Source organism: Crotalus tigris, unplaced genomic scaffold (assembly GCF_016545835.1).
Source record: "Crotalus tigris isolate CLP2741 ecotype Arizona unplaced genomic scaffold, ASM1654583v1 scf7180000017548.2638350, whole genome shotgun sequence".
Taxonomy (NCBI): domain Eukaryota; kingdom Metazoa; phylum Chordata; class Lepidosauria; order Squamata; family Viperidae; genus Crotalus; species Crotalus tigris.
This window is the reverse complement of record NW_024096466.1, coordinates 1,673,766-1,689,314: the sequence shown is the minus strand read 5'-3', so window position 1 is coordinate 1,689,314 and position 15,549 is coordinate 1,673,766.

The following is a 15,549-nucleotide window of genomic DNA, read 5'->3' as shown; positions in this document are numbered from 1 at the left end:
CAGCATGAACAAGCGAGATGATACCTCCCGCCTACCAGCCATTTGGAAACCCGCCCTTATTGACAAACGACTCCCTAACACAAAAAATGATACCAGACCCACACTCACAAAAACCACAAGGATGTCACCACCACACATCCGCGCAAAAATCAAACCTAAAGCCACACCGATGATGAGGCACGACCACAAACCAGAAGCCAGACCACAGCTGCATCATTAGCCACTTTAAACCCCTCCAATCCATACATGAAGCAAACTGACACCCTCCATGAAGAGGAAGCACGACCAGAACGCGAAGCCAAAAAATAGCAAGGCAGCCCAAAATCTTAAACCCCTCTGCAACTCAGACTAACCTGAGCACAACCAAACAGAACACTCCCCCAGCCAATCAGAGCACAGCCAACCCCCCAGCCAATCAGAGCACAGCCAACCCCCCAGCCAATCAGAGCACAGCTAAGCCCCTAACCAATCAGAACACACCTCCACCCAATCAGAACACAGCCAAGCTTCCACCCAATCAGTTCATACCCCCACTGGCAGTTAAAAGGAAGAAACAGCTAAGACCACACATTGCTGCTCGAAGCACGAAGCTGAAGACACCAGCCTGAAGATGAAGACACCAGCCTGAAGATGACGAATGGGACTTCATTGAAACTTCGCCAAGACACTTCCAATTTTATGCGGGAGAAAACCCGAACAACCAAAGACATATATATATATATATATATATATATATATATATATATATATATAGAGAGAGAGAGAGAGAGAGAGAGAGAGAGAGAGAGCCAGTAAAGAATGATAGACCCCCACCCCCAGAACTTAACAACAACTGTGGAGAGTGCAGAAGATGCAGCATGAGGAGCCTGCAGCCTGACGCTGTGGGTAGGGGGGAGAAGAAGAACGAAAGCATGGCTCGATTGCCTAGCCATACGGTGAATGGGAGAGACATGGAATTCTGCCTGGATTCCCTGCAGACAAGGAATACCTCCACCAACAATACAGCCCCCTCCCGGGATGAACACTTTGAAGTCCCCCCAAAGACGAGCACAGAAGAGGGGAGTGAGAACGCGGGGAATCAGAATGCAGAGATCTGGAGACCTGGTGTCCGCCTGAATACCGTTCTTATCAGCAATGGGGAAGAGCGTGTGATAGGGAGGAGGGATGAATTGAGAGACGGGGTAAGCACGCGATCACACAGCAAACAAATGGAACGGTGGAGAACTGTCAACACGAAGATTACCAGGATGGAGGAGGAGGGCATAGACCCCCAAATATGTAACACCCGTATGAAAGTTACTCATGACAGTGGAAGAGTGAGAAGAAAGGGTGTGGAGCAGGGATTGGGAAAAGCGTGTGTGTGGGGGAGCGTCTGTGAGGCCAGGGAAGCTTGTAACACTGATAGAGGAGAAACAGATGCCCCCAGGGTGGAGAATGAAAACAACAAAGGGAGGAGGGTCAGTGCTATGGAAGGAAATAAGGATAAAGGGGTGGTGGAGGAGATGAATACCAGTAATGAGATAGTGGAAGGAATGATCCAGAAGAACCATAGAAGGAAGCGTAAGGAGAGTAATAAAGAAACATCTGGAACACTAATTAACTGGCCGGGACCGGTGACGCGGTCCATGAGCCGGGTGCAGATGCCGGCAAAACCCATTTAAGTCATCATTGTTTACTGGCTCCTTAGCCCTGATGAAGTTTGGAGTTTCCAAACGAAAGCTTGGCAGCTTTTAGTAAAGTATATTTTTATATTTATACTCTCCTGGTGTTTGTATTTTATTTGTACCATAGACATGCCCAGGAGTCGTATTTTTATGCAAATTTTCCAATATATATACATATATATATATATATATGTGTGTGTGTGTGTGTGTGTGTGTGTGTGTGTGTGTGTATGTAATGTATGTATGGAGACACGACCACGAACGCGAAGCCAAAAAATAGCAAGGCAGCCCAAAATCTTAAACCCCTCTGCAACTCAGACTAACCTGAGCACAACCAAACAGAACACTCCCCCAGCCAATCAGAGCACAGCCAAGCCCCTAACCATTCAGAACACACCTCCACCCAATCAGAACACAGCCAAGCTCCCACCCAATCAGTTCATACCCCCACTGGCAGTTAAAAGGAATAAACAGCTAAGACCACACATTGCTGCTCAAAGCACGAAGCTGAAAGCACCAGCCTGAAGATGACGAATGGGACTTCGTCGAAACGTCGCCAAGACGCTTCCAATTTTACGTGGGAGAAAACCCGAACAACCAAAGACCTACATACAAATACCCGTGAAAACCTCAGAAAACAAATATTGAACCTCTACGGGGAGGAAATCTACCATCTGACCAGGACCTATGAAAAACTTGAAGTCCAAAGAGCTTCCATTTTATGCGACCTCGCATTCCTACACAACTGCCGAGATCAAAATCTAATCCCCACATGTTTCCAACTGAAATTCCACTCCAACTCTGCAGCCACCAAACGGATCCTAAAAAGAACAGAATTGGCCCTAATCAGAAATGAACTTCACACAAAAAGATTCCTCTTAGACCGAATTAACAAAGATCTCCTCACACTCCACCTCAAACTCAGCAACAAGATCGACCCCGCACTTTGGGACAAATCCAAACAACTCACCGTCTGGAGAGCCGAAACACAGACCACCCTCAAGACAGATACACACACCAACAAACTCCGAAGACTACAAGAACGCCAGAAACAAACCCCTCCTCCCTCACAGCCAAACATGAAACAAACAGTGCATAACATCTCAGATAGGATCCTCACCAAAGCCGAAACCAATGTCCTTTCCAAAGGATTCAACTTTGCAGTCGCTCCCAAACACATCCCCACTGAAACCATTATATGTGGAGTTGAAACCAGCCTGACCAAAATCAACCCCGACGACGCCAACAGAATCAGACTCGAAATCACCAACATCCTCTGCACCAGCAAGCCACCCAAAAGCAACTTACCCAAAGAGGAACAGACAGCACTACGTAACCTGAAAGAAGACACCAGCATAATAATCCTACCAGCAGACAAGGGCAACGCCACGGTGGTTATGAACACATCTGACTACCAAACCAAATTAACCAACCTACTCCAAGACTCCACATACAAACCCCTAAATACAGATCCCACCACCTACCTGGAAAAAACCACCAGATCCAAAATAAAAGCCTCCCCCATTAGCGAAGAGATCCAGCAAAGAATCATTCCCAGAGAGAAATCATCCAGATGCCCAAACTCTATGGTCTCCCCCACAAAGAAGGAACCCCACTCAGACCTATAGTCAGCTCCATAGGCTCACCTCTACAAAACCTAGCCAAATTTCTCGCCAAACAACTACAGCCCTATGCAGAATCCATCACCTCACACGTAAAAAACTCATTCCAGTTTATAGAGATCATAAAGAAACAAAACTTACAGCCCAGCAACCTACTAGTGAGCTTCGATGTCATATCCCTCTTCACCCAAGTGCCTATCAAAGAAGCCTTGACAGCTATTCAAAACAAATATAACCCCCCGAAAAACATCTTAGATCTGACCAACCACTGCCTATCCAACACATACTTCATCTATAATGGACAAAAATACAAACAAACAGAAGGAGCACCCATGGGATCACCCCTCTCACCTGTCATTGCCAACCTCTACATGGAATACTTTGAAACCCAAGCTCTAGAAAAATCGGATCACAAACCCAAACTCTGGCTCAGATACGTAGACAACACCTTCATAATCTGGCCACATGGGAAAGAAAAACTGGACAACTTCCTCACACACCCCAACAGCCTACACCCCAAAATACAGTTCACCATGGAAACAGAAGCTAACAACCAACTTCCCTTCCTGGATGTCTTAGTCCTCAGAGTGGGGCTTCGGGGGTGGGAAGTTCTTTTTATCCCCTTGCTGATCCAATTGCCTACTCATTGCCCTCGTGACAGGGCCACTCTTCCTGATTGCTCGTGACTGCCTCAACTGTTCCGCCCTCTCTTTTTTGCACTCTAACCTGGTATTTTCTTGCTTTGTCATCCTTGTGCTGTCTCCCCCTCCCTGTGCTGTTATCAGTAGCACGTTCCTGGGCTGCTGATCTGCCTCCCGTTTTTGCATACCATTGCCCGTTCCTATTACAACTCCTTCCTCCAACCCCCCTCCTCTCCCAGCCTGCCGATTCATACACCCTTTGTTGTCCATTCCTGTCATCCTTCCCCCCCCTTCCTTCAACCCTCCCACCTGTTGATTAACATGTTGCTCCTGCCTTTCATCAACCATCCTTATTGATGTTCTCTTCCTCAATATCTTTTCCTTCCTGATCCACTGCTCTACCTGCTGTTCCTGTTTACCCTCCTCCCCCACTGTCCATCTTCCCCTCTCCAATATCCTCCCCATCATCTGCTGACTTACCTGTTGTTCATCCATTTCTGTACATCCTCTCTTTTCTAGCATTCCTCCTCCTCTAACCTGCCATCCTACATGCTGTTCCCAAACAGGACAGAGTGGAGTTGATAGGTATGGAAAAGGGCAGGCAGGAATAACAGGCAGGACAGCAGTTTTTTGGGGGGGAAAGTTTGGGAAGGAGAGTCCAATAGGAACGCAGGTCGGTAAATGGGAACAGTATGTAGGACAGCAGGTAAGGGAAGGAAGAATGCTGGAAGAAACAGCAAACAGAGCAGTGGATTGGAGGGGGGGGAGGAAACAGGAGAGGGGGGGACTGACAGGAAAGGAGAAGGGCAGATAAGAATAGAAGGCAGGACGGCAGATTGGGGGGGAGGAAAGCTTAAGAAGGAGGATTTAACAGGAATGGATGTTGGCATGTGGGAACAGCATGTAGGATGGCAGGTTAGAGGAGGAGTTTGCATCATTGAACAAATATGCCCGGGATTCGTATTTTTATAACTATTAAGGATATATATATATATATATATATATATAATATATATATATATATATATATATATATATTAATATATATATATATATATATATATATGTTTTCTGAGGTTTTCGCGGGTGTTGTTCGGGTTTTCTCCCGCGTAAAATTGGAAGTGTCTTGGCGACGTTTCGACGAAGTCCCATTCGTCATCTTCAGGCTGGTGTTTTGAAGCTGAAAACACCAGCCTGAAGATGACGAATGGGACTTCGTCGAAACGTCGCAAGACACTTCCAATTTTACGCGGGAGAAAACCGAAAACCAAAGACATATATATATAGATATATATATATATATATATATATATATATATATATTTGTTTTCTGAGGTTTTCGCGGGTATTTGTATATAGGTCTTTGGTTGTTCGGGTTTTCTCCCGCGTAAAATTGGAAGTGTCTTGGCAACGTTTCGACGAAGTCACATTCGTCATCTTCAGGCTGGTGTTTTTAGCTTCTTGCTTTGAGCAGCAATGTGTGGTTTTAGCTGTTTCTTCCTTTTAACTGCCAGTGAGGGTATGAACTGATTGGATGGGAGCTTGGCTGTGTTCTGATTGGGTGGAGGTGTGTTCTGAATGGTTAGGGGCTTGGCTGTGCTCTGATTGGCTGGGGGAGTGTTCTGTTTGGTTGTGCTCAGGTTAGTCTGAGTTGCAGAGGGGTTTAAGATTTTGGGTTAGGGAGTCGTTTGTCAATAAGGGCAGGTTTCCAATCAGTTCATACCCTCACTGGCAGTTAAAAGGAAGAAACAGCTAAAACCACACATTGCTGCTCAAAGCAAGAAGCTAAAAAAACCAGCCTGAAGATGACGAATGTGACTTCGTCGAAACGTTGCCAAGACACTTCCAATTTTACGCGGGAGAAAACCCGAACAACCAAAGACCTATATATATATATATATATATATATATATATATATATATAATATTATATTATATATTATATATTATTTTAATTAACAAATAGCTCTCCTTTACCCCAACAAAGCAAAAATATTCCCAATATCTTTTCCCCAATAAGATTATGATTCATGGTTATTATTATATACTTCTAGTATATAACAGTATAGTCATTTGCAAAATATCTCTCCTGATTTGCTGCTGTAAGGAGAAAGTAGATTTCTGAAACTAATAACCAAGGACTCTCAAAAGCTTCTGCTAACTATGGAGACAGATCAGCATTCCTTCTGAAATGTGTGATCCCAGCAAATCCAGAGCTTAATGTAGCAAAACTGCTTTCAAAGGCTTTTCACAAGAAGGAAATGTGAGTTTGGGCACTGAGTGAAATGCAAACGTTGAAAGCAGGATTCACGGAAAACAGTCTTTTCCACAAACACATGTTGAACTTGCTAGAACATATGATTCACCTGTCCACGAAGCAAAGGAGGAGAAGAAAGTTGGTTTCTTAAATGTGGGAAGGAATTGAAATTTGCGACAATAAATTAATTTAAGCAGCAGAGATGGGAAAAATTACATGCTAGGTCTCTGTGGCTCAGTCCATTCAGAATGATTCAAGATTTCTTATAATTAGAAGAAATTTCTTGTCCTCTCTGAATATCCAATTTTCTTAGGTAGAATTTCAGCCATTATTGTGGGTAATATGGGGCCATATTGGTAGGAAGCAGCAATGCCAAAACTGTCACCTGTATAATCATCAGATTTTTTTTATTAAACCCTTTAGGTAAAGGGAATTGGGTAGAATCACCTGGAACAAGGAAGTATGGTATTCATCTGGGAACTGTTGGCTCTGTGGCCCCAAGCAGCTCATCACATAACATAGCAAATCAGAGTAATCATATATGTAATACTGCTTGTCAGCTTGGAAATCTGAAGCTTTGTGTAGCTTATATTGCCTTAAAGGCCTCTCTGAAGGCTACTTTTTGGACAATGCTAGATTAGAAACAGGTACAAGAAAGTACCCCAAGAACATAAAGCTCCGATAAAGAAATTTAATGTAGACTAAGCTAATGAAACCATGATGAAAGAATTCAAGCAACTGTTATGTATTAAACACAAGCCCTATTTATAGCTGAATTTAATGTCCACATGATGTAACTGGCTTTAAGTAGTTTGGGCAGGAGGGCTGGCTCCGCCCATCTCTTGTTTTAGTAATAGACTAGTTCAGTTTGCTTATGGCAACGAGGTTTCAGACCGTACTGCAGAATATGTGGCTTTGGGTGTCAGTCTGATACTGCGTGCCATGTTGGCTCTTTGACTTAGGTTTGTATCATTCTAGATTATTCCATCATCCTAACCAAGCAAGGGAAACGCAGCAGGAAAGACTTTTGACCTGTCCTTTGTTGCTGTTGTTAATTGCGAAGTTGTGTCCAACCCATCGTGACCCCATGGACAACGTTCCTCCAGGTTTTCCTGTCCTCTACCATCTTCTGGAGTCCATTTAAGTTCACGCCTACTGCTTCAGTGACTCCATCCAACCACTTCATTCTCTGTCGTCCCCTTCTTCTATTGCTCTCAATCTTTCCCAGCATTAGGCCCTTCTCCAGTGAGTCCTTCCTTCTCATTAGGTGGCCAAAGTATTTGAGTTTCAACTTCAGGATCTGGCCTTCTAAAGAGCAGTCGGAGTTGATCTCTTCTAGGACTGAACGGTTTGAACACCTTGCAGTCCAAGGGACTCGCAGGAGTCTTCTCCAGCACCATAGTTCAAAGGCTTCAATTCTTTGTCGCTCAGCCTTTCTTTCACAGCCATATATTGCAACTGGGAAAACCATGGCCTTGACTATATGCACTTTTGTTGGCAGGGTGATGTCTCTGCTTTTTAGAATGCTGTCTAGATTTGCCATAGCTTTCCTCCCCAGGAGCAAGCGTCTTTTAATTTCTTGGCTGCAGTCCCCATCTGAGGTGATCTTGGAGCCCAGAAAAATAAAATCTGTCACTACCTCCATTTCTTCCCCCTCTATTTGCCAGGAATTGAGAGGGCCGGATGCCATGATTTTGGTTTTCTTAATGTTGAGTTTCAAGCCAACTTTTGCACTCTCCTTCTTCACCCACATCAAGAGGCTCTTTAGTTCCTCTTCACTTTCTGCCATTAGAGTGGTATCATCTGCATATCTTAGGTTGTTGATATTTCTCCTGGCAATCTTAATTCTAACTTTTGATTCATCTAGCCCTGCCTTTCTCATGATGTGTTCTACATATAAGTTAAATAGGCAGGGTGACAGTATACAGCCTTGCCGGACTCCTTTCCCAATTATGAACCAATCAGTGGTTCCATGTCCAGTTCTCACTATTGCTTCTTGACCCATATATAGATTTCTCAAGAGACAAATAAGATGGTCTGGTACTCCCTTCTCTTTAAGAACTTGCCACAATTTGTTGTGATCCACACAATCAAAGGCTTTAGTATAGTCAATGAAGCAGAAGTACCGTATTTTCCGGCGTATAAGACGACTGGGCGTATAAGACGACCCCCAACTTTTCCAGTTAAAATATAGAGTTTGGGCTTTACTCACCGTATAAGACTACCCCTCTTCCAACGCACACCAAATAAAAATTAAAAAACATCAGATTTGATTTCAATATGGTAATTTTAATTCAAATGCTTATGACATGCAGGTACTCAGCAGAAAAACTGTCATTTATAAACATAAGGCTGTCATCAAACATATAAACATAAAACAGTGCAAGTGGATTAAACTTTTCCTAATTCACTCTAAAGCTGAAAGGAAGGATAAGACAATAAAACCATGGGAGCTGCCATGCTGTTTGTTTTCTAAGCTGTCAACCAAACTGAACTGATGATGATAGGAGGAAGATAAAAAACAATAGAAAGAGCAAGTGCCGGGCAAAGTCAGCAACGCCCATCATAACTGCAAGCTATTTTTACAGGTTTTGCTTGCGTGACAGTTTCCCTTTAAAAGCCTTCAAAATCATCCTGTTCATCATCTGATATCATAAAAATATCAATGACATCTTGTGGTACATTTGTAAGGCAGTCATCATATGGATCGAATTCCGTATCAGATGGTGTGGTCTCAGCTTCAGCTTCCTCTTCATCTTGCCACAAGTAGTCATCCTCCATACCATCTAATGAATTTGATATGCCACACTTCTTGAAAGACTTGATTACTGTTTCTGCATCAATATCATTCCAGGCTTTTATGACAAACTTGCACAAAACATCCAACTGTGGAGCACGCATGTTTCCTCCTTTTGTGAATGACTTTTCGCCGCTAACCATCCATTCATTCCACTGTTCTCGAATGCGATCTTTAAATGGCTTGTTTAGGCACACATCCAGTGGCTGTACCAACGATGTCAATCCTGCAGGAATAACTGCCGCATCTGTGTTTATTCTTGCAAGCCTCTGCTTGGTGCTGGGAGTTAAATGAGCCCTGAACATATCCCACACCAGTAGACTACGTTTTTGAAGAAGTCCACCTGGTCGCCTGCTCCATACATTATCAAGCCATAGCTTTACCCCTTCTTCATCCATCCAGCCTTTTTCATTCACATGTACAAAACAACCAACAGGGAACTTGAGTTTCGGCATTGTTTTTCTTTTAAAAATAATCATTGGTCTCAGTTTGGCACCATCAGCTGTGCATCCTAGTACCACTGTAAAACTGGACTTCTCATGTCCTGTTGTTTTAATTAAAATTGTTTTTTCACCTTTTTGATGGACAGTTTTATTTCCAACCATATCAAAATTCATTGGAGTTTCATCCATATTTCCAATACTACTTAACGCATAGCCATGTTTAATGCGCTGTTGTATTACGTATCGATGGAAACTAATTACTTTGCTATCAAGATCTGCAGGTAATTTGTGTGCCATTTTTGTCTTTTGCCTCAGTACCATATTATGCCTTTTCAAGAATCTAGTACACCAAGATACAGTGGCCTTAAATCTGTTGCTGTGATCTGGGTTAGATTTGGCCCACTGAAGTGCAGACAAACATATTTTATTTCGTGTCACTACATAACCATTTTGGCGATGCTCATTCACCATGTCTGCTACATGTTTTTCAAGTTCTGGCCAATGTGGGGTGCCTCTTCTTAATGCACACTTACCCCTTGCCATACTCTTTAACGCTTTTTCATTTGCTTTCCAGTCCCGAACCATCTTTTCTGTTACTCCATATTGTCTTGCAGCAGCGCAGTTATTATGTTCCATGGCAAAGTTTACAACTTTAAGTTTGAAACTGGCTTCATATTTCCTTCTTCTTGCTGGTGGAGCCATGATGGCATCTTGACTGTTGGACATTTGTATACAGTACTGTATGTACTGGTGCTCTACTGTATGAACTGGTACAGATACTGGTGCTGTACTGTACCGGTACGTACCCAGTATACAACAACCAGCCAATCATGGCAAGCGATATACCTTATCACTGGCAAGCGATGTACCTTACCGGTGATTGGCTTGTTGTTGTATACAAAGCCTGGTTGGATTGGGTGGGTCAGCTCTCCCTGCCTGCCCAGCCCTCCCTGTCCTCTTATATGCCCTAGGGAAAAAATGGACATGCTAATACACCCTTTCGCTGAAGAAGGGGAGAGGGAGGGAGGAAAGGGAGCGAAGTTTTCTGAGTTCTCATTGGCCACCTGTAAGCCCAAATGAGTACAGTATTCTCTCCTCCGCAGGCGCCCTTTTATGCCAGTGCTGAGCGTGTGTGTGCGTGTGTGTGGCATGCATGCGACTCCCCCGGGCTGCGCACCGGGATCTCCGGAGACTGGATCTCCTCCTCTTGGTCTTCCATCCCACATGCGCGCGCGTGCACACACACACATGCCTCCTTTCCCTCTTCCCTCTCCTTCCAATCCTTCCCAGCTCAGAAAGCAGCGAGGAGAAGCGTGCGCGCACACACACACACACACACCCTCCTTTCCCTCTTCCCTCTCCCTCCAATCCTTCCCCCCCACCCTGATTTCCAGCTCAGAAAGTGCAAAGCAGCGAGGAGAAGTGTGTGTATGTGTGTGCGTGCGCGTGGCCTCCTTTCCCTCTTCCCTCTCCCTCCAATCCTTCCCCCCCACCCTGATTTCCAGCTCAGAAAGTGCAAAGCAGCGAGGAGAAGTGTGTGTGTGTGTGCGCGCGCGCGCGTGGCCTCCTTTCCCTCTTCCCTCTCCCTCCAATCCTTCCCCCCACCCTGATTTCCAGCTCAGAAAGTGCAAAGCAGCGAGAAGTGTGTGTGTGTGTGTGTGTGTGTGCACGTGCACACCAGACTGCCAGAGACACTTAGGGACAGGGAGCACAATGAGAGACAGCAAGGGAAAGAGGAACTTGCCTTACTCTGTTTCCTGGAACGCCATGGAGAGAATGGCACGTTAAGCGGAGGGGGGGGGGGTGACGCCTCTGCTAATTGCTTTTATTCACCACAGGCCAGATGCTGGTTTGCCGGGCGGGGGGTGGGGGTGGGAACAGCAAGTGGGAGCCTATGTAAAGCACTGGGAGCAACTCACTCCCAGTGCTAACTTTGTTGCTGTATGGATTAAAGGCCATTCGCTTGTCATTCGTTCCTGTTTGTCGGCTCTTTTCTGGGCACCGAAGAGGACGCGCTGACAGATATTTCAGTAGTTGCTTGTTGTAATTTTTAACTTATTTAAACCTTGCTGATTTCTGTACAAAATGATTCACCTGCTGAAGCATGCATATCTGCATTGGCTATTCATGGCACATTAATGAAAATTAAGGAGTGAGATAAGGAAAAAGTAATTTTTGTGCAGTACTGTAAAAATGGCTATTGATTTCCAGTAAGCACGCACGCACGCACGCCTCCTTTCTCCCTCCAATCCTTCCTTCCCAGCTCAATTTCCAGCTCGGAAAATGCAAAGCCTGTGTGTGTGTGTGTGCGTGGGCGTGGCCTCCTTTCCCTCTTCCTCCAATCCTTCCCAGCTCAGAAAGCAGCGAGGAGAAGCGCGCGCACACACACACACACACACCCTCCTTTCCCTCCTCCCTCTCCCTCCAATCCTTCCCTCCCACCCTGATCTCCAGCTCGGAAAGTGCGAAGCAGCGAGGAGACAGATTGAGACCCCCAGGCATTTATCAGCCTGTGACTTCAAGTTAGCAAAAAGCAGCTGCAAACCACACGCGTGGTAGAGGTGAGCCGCAGGGACGGATTGCTGAAACAAACAGCTTAGAGTTTAATTGCTCTTCCCACTGCCACTCTACCAATCAAGGACTCTTTTTGAGTGAGGGGGGGAGAGAAAACTTGATGAGTAATATACCAAACCACATGTGTAAAGGAATAAAATAGAATACCCGTATTTTCCGGCGTATAAGACGACCCCCAACTTTTAAGAAGGTTTTTGTGTCTTAGAAAGTCGTCTTATATGCCGGAAAATACGGTAGATGTTTTTCTGGAGAAGGAAATGGCAAACCACTCCAGTATCTTTGCCATGAAAATCCCATGGGCAGTACCAAAAGTCCTGTCCTTTAGAACTTTTTAAAATCTGGCTGAATCATGCAGTAAGATATATGTCCTCATAAACTGGAAGGGCTAGCATTACCTTTAGGCAGAAGGCACTTAGCCATAATAGCTGTTAGTAGGTTACTTGAGGATGAGGAAACAGCAACCCCCTTCCAGTTCTTTCATTTGAGTCCTCACTGATCTATCTTACTAGGTAGAAGGTGATTCCCTAAAAATTGGTGATTAAGCACCTGGCTATCCATATGTTTTTTCTGGTTAAAAATACCAGCAGTAGTTTACACTTGCCTTCTCCTGCATGTTATGAATGGATGCCTTTGCTCTTGTCACTAGATCATCTGCCTCTAACATCTTCCTATATCTCTACTACCCAATATAATCAATATAGCTGACAAGCCACAGAACAGCCATATAAGTCCTTAAAAATGCCATGATCAGAATAATACAAGCCATGGTATTCCTCATGAAACTTTATGCAAGTAAAAGTTGGACTGAATAGAAAGACTATTGACATTTTTGACCATTTGGTGTTGGAGAAGATTTCTGAAAATACACTGTGGATGTCCAAGAAAACAAACACATGGATCATTTAACAAATCAACCCAGAGTTCTCACTTATGACATGAATGGCCAGGCTCAGATTATTGATCACATTATGCCAAGACCTAGCTCTTGAAAAAGTTTTAATCCTGAAATAGGTGGAAGGAAAGAGAATAAGAGAATAACCAGGAACAAAGGGGTTGGATCAGTTATAGTGCTGATAAATACACTGCTAGAAGACAGAAGGACTATGTTAGGAGCAGTTCATCATGGAGAAAATAGACTATGTAGAGATAACACTGACCTGATGGTAGATAATCAAGCATCTAATCAGTTTCTGCGCATGTACAGTAAAATGTGCTCCTACCCTTCCCTTTGGTTAAGGTAGTAAAGTGGGTGGCACAGAAGCTTATATCCCAATAAACTTGGTTACTCTTGAAAATGCTACCAGAATCTGGCATAGTATTTTATATCCTATGCCAGAATTACAACTTCATTTATTTTTTTCTATCTTTATGCCCTCCAATTATTTTGGGATTACATTTACCAGTATTTCCAGCCAGACTTGTCAATGAAATTCTGAGAGATGAATTTGGCACCAGACTTGGAATATTGGCTGACATGTTTCTGCCGGTTGTAGAAGCAGTTAAATCCAAGAAGATGCAAGAATTATATTGAATAGATAGATGATGGTTATTTCTGGCACATTTTCTCTACTTCATCTTTAATGTACATAGAAGTTGTATATGCACACCTGTGTGTACTGCTTTCCATTGCAGCCTTTAGCATGACCTATCATTGGGTCCCTGTCTACACACTGACATTTGTCTTGATTCCCAGGCCATTAGGGTGGATGCATATAATTATATTCTAAATAGTAGCTAACCATCAATCATATTTGGCAAATATATGCTTTCTGCAATTTACTGGTGTTTTCTAAGAATACTTTTTTTCATATATTTTATTGATTTTTTTAAACATAAATCACTTAATAGTTGGTAAACAGTGTGTTTCTGGGTTTACATTTGTAAAGAAAAATCATTAACAATTGGTTTCTATAATCCATAATCCATATAGTACATTTAGTTGATTTCCCCTTTTCCCCAAAATGTCTTCTTTGCAAACCTTGAAATAATACAGTTCTTATTATTTTGATAAATAACAGTTACATATATGATTCCCCCCCAAATATTCCTAGAAGTAATGATCACATCAATATAATATTTCTTTTCTATCTTGTCATTCTGGTTGCCTCATCTTATATCCTGTTACAGTCCTTATTTAGATTTGTGTCTCCCATAAAGTTAAAAGTATTCTTGCTCATTAAGATTTTCTCAGCAGTTAATTACATTTAAGAATCAAATCCATTTTTTTCCCATATAAACCATCTCAACACTTTTACATTTCTTAAAGGATAAAAAGAGTAAAGAAAAGAAAAAAAGAGCAAGAATAAAGAAACATAAAAAGTAAAATACTACTTAAAATATATATTCCTCCTAAGCTAATATATATTCATTCCCAAAATTTCTTATTCTTTATAACTATGATTAAAAATAAATTTAATCTTTAAATATTCCATCTAATGTGCCTAGTCATCTAATCCAGTGGTGGCGAACCTATGGAACGTGTGCCAGAAGCGGCACTCAGAGCCCTCTCTGTTGGCACACACACCACCGCCGCCAAAAGCAGGTGCATCGGGCCACCACTGCCACCCGGAGAAGGAGCCCTGCCCAGCACAAAGGAGGCGAAGAGGCCGACTAGCAAGTTCGAGTAGAGGTGGTAGAGCAGAGGTCACCAACCATTGTCGATTGGTGAACTGGAAGAAAAGGGAGGGGGAAGCATTTTACGTGCATGCACGGGGCCATGAGCATGCACATGCTGCAAAAGGAGCGGGGCTAGTGCCTGCATGATACTCACTAGCCCTGCCCTGTTCTTGCATGGTGCAGTGCCTTGTATCTGCACCCCACAGCACAGCTGTTTTTGCACCTTGCAGCATGGTGGCCCATTTTTGCACCCCCAGTTTCTGCGTGCCCTGGCACTTTGCGATAAATAAGTGGGTTTTGGGTTGCAGTTTGGGCACTCAGTCTCTAAACAGTTCGCCATCACTGATCTAATCCTTTAACTCTTATTCAAAACATTTTTTTATACATTATAATTTCTCTAAATTCAGACACATTTAATTATCTAAAACATTTTCTTCATCTAGACCATTTCAGCAGTATTATATTAGTTATATCAAGAAATAAAATAAAAAAGGGGGGGGAAACATACAGTATTATTTAAGGAATTCATCTCTCTTAGAATGACATATGTATTCAGAATCTTTTCTATTTTTTTAACCATATTCAAATAAATGTTTCTTTTAAAAATATTCTCTCTGGTAGATCCCATCATCTATTTTCTTAATTTTCACTTTGATCTTTTTCCTTTGACCAGTATGGTTCTTGATCAATGTATTTTGCTGAATCAAAATGTTTTTCCATATATTCATGACTGTTGCTGTAGGTATAAGAAGTAAATCGAATAAAGTATCTTTATGTGAGGCTTTTGCCTTTCCATGTTTCTTGAAAATGTTTTTCTCTTTGTCCTTCTTTGCTTCTCTTATCACTTCCTTTCTCTCTGATGTTTTCAACATCTCTACATTCCATTTTATCCAAACTATTTTTTTGTCCTCAGATTTATTTTGTAGTCTTAAGGA